The sequence below is a fragment of the Malaclemys terrapin genome, chromosome 4 (assembly GCF_027887155.1).
Source record: "Malaclemys terrapin pileata isolate rMalTer1 chromosome 4, rMalTer1.hap1, whole genome shotgun sequence".
Classification (NCBI taxonomy): Eukaryota; Metazoa; Chordata; order Testudines; family Emydidae; genus Malaclemys; species Malaclemys terrapin.
The window spans coordinates 4215426-4223055 of NC_071508.1; the positions used below are offsets into that span (position 1 = coordinate 4215426).

At 51.6% G+C, this 7630-nt stretch overlaps 1 protein-coding gene across 1 annotated transcript in view; it reads right to left on the reverse strand.

Annotated features, from left to right (window-relative positions):
* The window catches only part of LOC128836849 (integrin alpha-D-like), an 80261-nt gene extending 72643 nt beyond the window's left edge, over nucleotides 1–7618 (reverse strand). The window contains exon 1 of the mRNA XM_054027514.1: nucleotides 7537–7618. The gene's annotated coding sequence lies outside the window, so the exon portion shown is untranslated. The remainder of the gene's footprint in view (nucleotides 1–7536) is intronic.
* Between the last annotated feature and the right edge of the window lie 12 nt (nucleotides 7619–7630).

A 7630-nucleotide genomic window follows, 5' to 3' on the forward strand; every position in this document is an offset into this window, starting at 1 on the left:
CATCCTGATTTTGCAGGTGATCTTCATTTACTTTTTTTTTTTAAATAAAATTCTTCTTTTAAGAACCTGATTGATTTTCAGTGTCCTAAAAGCCATGGATTTGGTCTGTGCTCACTTTGTTAACCTATTGGTTGGTATATTATTCTCAGACCTCCCCAGGAAAGGGAGTGAAGGGGCTTGGGGGGATATTTGGGGGGAGATAGGGCTCCAAGGGACCCCTCCCTGAATGTTTGTTTAAATCACTTGGTGGTAATACCGTCCAAGGAAAGGAATTTGTGCATTGGGGAAGTTAACAACCTAAGATGGTGGAATACAAGCTTAGGGGGTCTTTCATGAGGGTCCCCACATCTGTACCCCAGAGTTCAAAGTGGGGAGGGAACCCTGACATGGTAGGATCATTTTGAAGCAGAAGTATAGACCTTAGGATGTTAAAAGGACACTTTTTAGCTGAAAGTAGCTGGAGGGCTTTTTTCCTCTGCCTGAGGGCAGAGTAGTTAAGTTCCTGCAAGGGAATTCACAACCTGTTTCCTCCTCCTCCCCCCCCCCCCCCCCCAATCTAGCTCTCAAGTTTGGCTAGACTAAGCACAGGAAGGCTAGGATGATGGAAAGTGAGGTCCAAAAGAAACTAGAATTAGCCAGACTAGAAGCTGAAGAGAGTCAGAAAGAACAAATGGCCTTAAAGCACTTGGAGTAGGACGTAGAGGAGAAGAAGGAAGCAAAATGCTTGGAGGCAGAGGCAGCCAGGGAGGAGGCTACCCATAAAAGAGCTCTGGAGTTAAAAGGCTGAGAAATATGGGCCCAGATTTCAGCCCAGAAGCATTAACTGGCTGTTATGGGGTTGAAAAGACTGAATCCTTCAGCAGCTGGCACCACTTCCCCAAAAATCCACAAATGGGAGCAACTATGTCCACAGTATGATGAATCTAGTGATATTGCTGAATATTTCATCACCTTTGAGAGACTGTGCACCCTCTCTGAAATTCCTGAAGATCACAAGATAACCACATTGGTAGCAAGATTCACTGGAAGAGCTCTGGACATATTCAACAAGATACCTATTGAGGATGCTTCTGACTACAGTGTGACAAAGTTCCAAGCCTGTATTAGTGGGTCCTACGCTTCCAAGTGGATTCAGTCATCTCAGGTACTCACTAAGGCCCCAATGTGACCTTCCTTTCACAGGGTAGCAGCAAGAGTCACAGCCTATTGAGTTACTTTCCTCACAAGCCAGTATGGGAAATGGGAAGGGGAAATACCCCACAGACTTTGTTGCTCCATAGAGCTCAGTAGGCACAGTTCAGCCTCTTGCCTGGACTGAGTCCTGCTTCCCCTCTCAAGAGGATCTCTATAGAGTATGGGGGAGGGGAGAACCTGGGCCCACCCTCTACTCCAAGTTCCAGCCCTGGGACCCTAATGGTAGCAGCTGTTGGTGGCTTTCCCTTCACTACTGATACTGCTTTGATTCCCTAGGCCACTTCCCTGTGATCCCCTTTTCCCAGTTTCACCCTTACCTCAGGATATCAGCAATGCTGCTTCTGCTCCAACACCTTTCACCTAGGCTCTCTCTTGAGAGAGAGAGAGCATGCTGGAAATGAGACCTTTTAAGCAGTATGAGTGGGACCTTAATTGGTTCCAGCTGTCTCCATTAGCCTAATGGCCTTAACTGGTTAATTGGTGTCAGGTGTCTTGATTGGCCTGGAGTAGCGTTTGTTTGGCTACCCAGGGAATAGGGACTTGCTCATTTTGAAGCTGCTTTCCCTGCCTTCCTCTCTGACCTGGAGGAAGGTGGAAGGCTGTTATACCTGCTGCTGGTCCTGGGCTCTCATTGCAGCTGCTACTGCTCCAGCTACTCACCTATCTGGACCAGACAACTCCCCCTGCCTTCTCTGTTACCGGGCTGGTGTCCTGCTCCGGGTGGCTGGTGCTGTTCCTGCTGCAGCCCCTTGCGGGGGGGCTGCTGGCCCAGTCCACAGAGGAAGGGCATGAGGGGCCCCAGCTGTTGCTGCTGTGGATGGCACCACCTGAGAGGGGTCTTTCCTGCCTGACCACTGGAGCTGCTTCTGAGTTTGCATCCTGGTTGTTCTCCCCCCCCGCCCTGATTAGCTCCTTGCTCCATGCGCCTTCCCATCTGCTTGTGCCCCTCCCCTATTTGAGTTTGAACCCCTGTATCACTGCACCCCCCGCCATGCTATTATAACCCCCCCCCCCCCCCCCGTGCAGCTAGAGGAGCTGGAATCCCATCCTGTGTCGGTGACTGAACCCCCCCATAAGTCCTTTCCTTCATAGCCGCCCCATCCAACCCCTTCCCTTCGGTGCCCTCCTCCCCCGCCTGCAGCCTAGCAGGGAGGAATGGTCGACCTCCCGCCCTTTCCCCTCCAGCCTCGCCTCTCACTATGGCAGGGAACAAGGTGGGTGGGAACCCTTGGGCAGCCCCACTTCTTCTCCTCCACCTGCCCCCCGTTGTCCCCTGTGGCTCCCACCTCAACCGCCGCTGACAATCCACCTGCTACCCGCCCCTGCTGGCGCACTGTCAGCGGCAGGCAAAGGGGTGGACTCCACTGCAGCCATGTCCCTTGCCCCCCAGCCAGCGGTAAAGGACAGGGAAAAAAGGGCAAGGGCCCTGCCAAACAGGCTAGGCCCTCCATGGTAGGGACTGTCCCTTCTACTGTGGCCCCACCACCGGCCGCGGCATCCCTCCCCACTACTTCCTCCACCAGCTCTGCAAATGCCCCTCTCCTGGCCCCCAGGGCATACGCCCAGGTGACAGTGGCTCCCCCGCCTGCTGCTACGTCGTCTCCCACAGTCATCACCTCTGCTACCATCTCTGGCAGCCTGGGCCCCTTCCCCACCTTGACCAAGAAGCACGGTGTCCGTTGCCTCCTGGTGCCCGCCTCGCCCCACGTGGAGACCTACATGTGGGCGTTGGCGAGGGTGGTGGGGCCCACAGCCATAGTGGCGGCCTCCAAAATGTACGGGAAGGTGGTCTTCTTTCTGGCAGCGGAGGCTGCCACCCAGGAGGCGGTGAAGAAGCAGGGGCCTGGCGGTGGGGGGGCGTGTTCATCTCCCTGGAACTTCTAGAAGACCTGGGCGGCCGGTTGGTCCTGACCTCTGTTCCACCGTTCCTCCCTAATACCGCCCTGCTACCTTGCCCCTCTATCCTGGGGAAACCCCTCTCCATAGTCAACCCTCTCTCGCTGGGCTGCAAAGACCTCACCCTCCGTCCTGTCCTCTTGTTCCATTGGCAGGTGCAGCTTCAACGGCCACCAGTGGCACGTGACGGAGAGGCCCTCAAGGGGTCCTTCCTGGTGCCCCACCAGGGGGCCCGCTATTGGGTGCATTACTCTATGGGGGCATGCCCGGAGGGACTGCCCCTTGGCCTAGTACGGAGGAGTGTCCGGGACCCCCAAGCCCCGGCAGGGCACCGGCCCCATCATCGTCGGCACACCTGGCTGCCCAGCACCCAGAGCCGCCCTCCTCCTTCCTGACCCACCACAGCTCCTGCTCAGGCCCTAGGGGCACCTCCCCCAGCATGCCCAGCATGCAGTGTGGCAGGGCCTATGGAGGAGGGTGAGGTGGGATTACCACCAGGCATGGTGAAGGGCCTGCCCCGGGGGGGAGTTTTCCCTCCCTCATGCCGCCCCATCACTACCTCTCTGAGTTTCTGTGCCACCACGCCTACCACCCGGCCCAACCTCTGTTCATCGGCTCACCGATTATACCATGGAGGGCTGGATCCAAGTACAGGGGAAGCGGGGCCAGTGGAAGGCTTGAGCTCCGCTCCTCCCAGCTGATTTGGAGGCCCCTCAAAAGATCAGGAAGGGGGCCCCTGACACCGAGCCTTCTGCCTTTCCCCCAGATGAATCCCATCTGCGGGAGCCAGCTGGAGATGATTTGGCAGCAATGGAGGGTAGCACTGCCTCTCCTCCAGAGTCCCTCCTCAAGGGGGCTTCCGATGGAGCCCCTCCTGCCCCCTTGCCACCTATGGCCCCTGCAAGTTTCAGGCGAGCGTCGCTTTGGGTGCCAGCGAAGAGGTCCCCGGTGGGTGGTGACTTCCCCTCAAAGATGACATTTCCCCTTCTGATCTTTAACATAAGCTGAAGGTTGTATTGAGTAAGTCAATATTCTCCAGTGAGACATCACGTAACAACACTATAGATTTTCACTAATGCTCTAAGCACTCTCTCCTTTATAAACTCAAACAAACTGGCCTGCGAGAGATTTAAAACAATAACTTTAAGCAATTGCTTTTAATAGTCTAAACTTGTCTCTTTTGGGCCAATCCATTCAAGCAGCCGCGATCACGCTCTTCAAAGTGCCTTAAAGATAAGTACCTCCTTGGAGCTGCCATAAGGTGTCAGGTACTAAAGTACCGATGCCTGATGTCATCATAAAGGTCATAAGAAACCTTGGTGCCTTGTCTCGTTCATTGATAATGACTGCAGAGCTCAATGCTTGCAAGACTGTGTTGTGTATTCCCGTGGCTCTCAAACGTTTTTACTGGTGACCCCTTTCACATAGCAAGCAGTAGCATAGCTGCGGGGGCGGGGGAGTAGGGCAGCAGCCGCTCTCCCACTGAGCACAAGTGGCGCCTTTTCAATTTCTTGGTGCCTTTTTAATTTTTACTCACCTGGCGGTGCTCCGGGTCTTCGGGGGCAGGCCCTTCACTCACTCCGGGCCCGCCGCTCTTCACTCGCCAAAATGCCGCCGAAGACCCGCGGAGCAAGTGAAGGTCCCGCCGCAGAGCGAGTGAATTTCCGCCGAGGTGCTGCCGAAGACCCGGAGCGCCGCCCTGTCAGTAAAAGCGCCGCAGCGGGTGGCGCCTTTTTTTGGGATCGCTCCACCTGTTCCCTCCACCTGGCTACGCCACTGATTAGCAAGCCTCTGAGTGTGACCCCCTTATAAATTAAAACACTTCTTTATATATTTAACACCATTATAAATGCTGGAGGCAAAGTGGGATTTGGGGTAGAGGCTGACAGCTCATGACCCCCACCCCCATGTAATAACCTTGTGACCGCCTGAGGGGTCCCAACCCCCAGTTTGAGACCCCCGCTGTATTCAGTACATCCCCAGAATGGTGGTTGTATCTACACTGGATTGGTGAATTGTTGGTTCTACACTAGGATGGTTCTAGGTGAATTCATAAATTCTTGATTGGTTAAGAATAACCAGTGTCCTGATTGGAGAGAGACTGTTCAAGTTTAATGTTGACCTGAAGAGAACTTAGTGTTAAATTGCTGAACTAGCATTCTCTGCCTTCAATAGGAAGGGATTATCCATTAGATTCCATTCTAATATTGGCCACACCCCCTCTCCAACTGATCTAGTTTGCTTTCAATCTAACTGGCACATGGTCAGTTTATTAATTTGCCATTCTTCCACACTTTCAGCAGGACTAAAGCAGTCATGCCCCACTCACACAGCAGCTTTCTACCATGCACTAACTGGCTAGTGCGCTATTGGCTGAAGATACAGTTCATGTGCACAAACACTGTTAATAATGTTACCAATGGTGCATCTTAACTCACAGCTTCCATCTCTAGCTGCTCCGTCTATCCCAGGATTCCTGCAGGTGGCTAGGCACACAGGGATTTTCCCGTGTGGAAGGTACCCCCAACTGGTCATTCAAGTCCTACTCTTGCCCATAACTGCATCCCACAGTCTGCTGAGTGTGTCTGAAAAAACAAAACAACCCTGCCCCCCACACCCCAAAAACCATAGTCCTTGCTGCATGACCAGTGTGGAATAGCTGCCCAGGATGTTTCACAATTTACTCCTAAAAACACATACAGGAAGGGTGCAGAGTGTGAATTAGAAAACAGAAGATGATTTAGTTGGGAATTGGTCCTGCTTTGAGCAGGGGGTTGGACTAGATGACCTCTTGAGGTCCCTTCCAACCCTGATATTCTATGATTCTAAGGGACCTATATGCCCATCCCTTATTTAAATACCTCACAACTTGATTAATGCAGAGTTAAAGTTGCCTACTGGTGCCCTGTCCCCTTTCAGAGTGGCTGAACCTAAATCTCTGAAAACCACGAAGCACAAAGTCAAGGTACATGATCTCGAGGTACAAAAGAACCTTGGAGATATTTGAGTCACGAAGCAAGTAGAGGGGGTTTTGAAAACAAATTCTAGCTGCTTCATTGTGGTGACATCCATTGTGCTGGTTGCAACATCTGAATGCTGTGTGTGTGTGTGTGTGTGTGTGTGTGTGTATGTATATGTATCTGTGTGTTCATGTACTATGATGCAATATGCCTGAAAGAACACACTTTGCAGAGAACAGATCCCATTTCATGAGGGAATAATTTCTCCAGAGGATTATTTTTAAATTTCTCACCCACTGTTTCTTAGATGCATGCTGGGATTTTCCAAGGACCCTGGGGGAGTTAGGTACCCAAAATCCCAGCTGTAAAGAACTGCTGGATTTACAAGGAATAGTGAAGGGCATTCCCTCATCTGTGTATTTGATCTTTCCTGGTAAAACAAGAGTATTTATACTTAAAATTACTAAATAATTTCCTAAACAACCTAACGTATGTCCACAGGAGGGGAAGAACTTCTGCGATTGAGCCTTACAGGTGCTATTTTCAGAAGACCTCAGCATTGCTCTCTCTCAGCTTCCTTGGGAGGAGAAACTGAATGGGATGCCCTGGGAAAGGGCCCATATCTCAGTGTCTGCCCTGGAGGTCACTGAACTAACCTGAAGTGTCCCCAGAAGTAAGACACCCCATTCCTCTCCCAGCCTGTCCCTTAGTGAAGACATTTGTGCATTGGATCCAGACTGACCTGGCAGAAGGGGGTAACTGTGTGGGATGTTTGACACAGGGCAAATCTACACTACAAAATTAAGCCGACCCAAGTTAAGTCGACGTACAGCCACTGCAGTAATTGAATCGGTTTTACACGTCCACACTACGCTACTTGCATCGGCTGTGCACATCTTCACTACAAGTGCTTGCACCAATTTAACTGCCAGGGTCAGGCATTGGGGGATGGTTTCTGAAAGGCAGCAACAGTCGATGTAAGCAATGCAGTGTCTACACTGACACGGCGTCAACCTAACTACATCAACCTAAGCACTATGCCTGTTGGGGAGGTGGAGTTAAGTTGGTGGGAGCTACGTTTCAGTATAGACACTTACAAAGCTAGGTAGACGTAAGCTGCCTCACGTCGACCTACCTCTGTAGTGTAGACCAGGCAACTGTAGGGCACTGCTAGCCCCATATGGTTTTGATCAATGGTACACAGGAATTGACTCCGAAGGGGACAAGATTGGCGTCAGGAAAAAAAAATTGATTCACCCCCCCCCCCCCCCCCAATGATAGTGTGAAGAAAAGTTACATTCTACCAGAAAAGACAACTTCACATTTCAGTTGAATTTTTAACAACTCACATTGCACAAGATCAACACAATGACTCTTCCAAAAATAAGAGGTAGAAAAGAAACTCACTATCCGCCCCACTCTAACCTGGAGGCCCCACTCCTCTGCCACAGCAGAAGTCCTGTTCTGAGCTCTGAATGACGCTTACCTCCACATTTATTGCTTAGGCCTGTCTCTGCTGTAGATCTTCTGATGAATAATAAGGTACATCCTGGGACTAAAGCTCTTCCATCAGTTGGGGT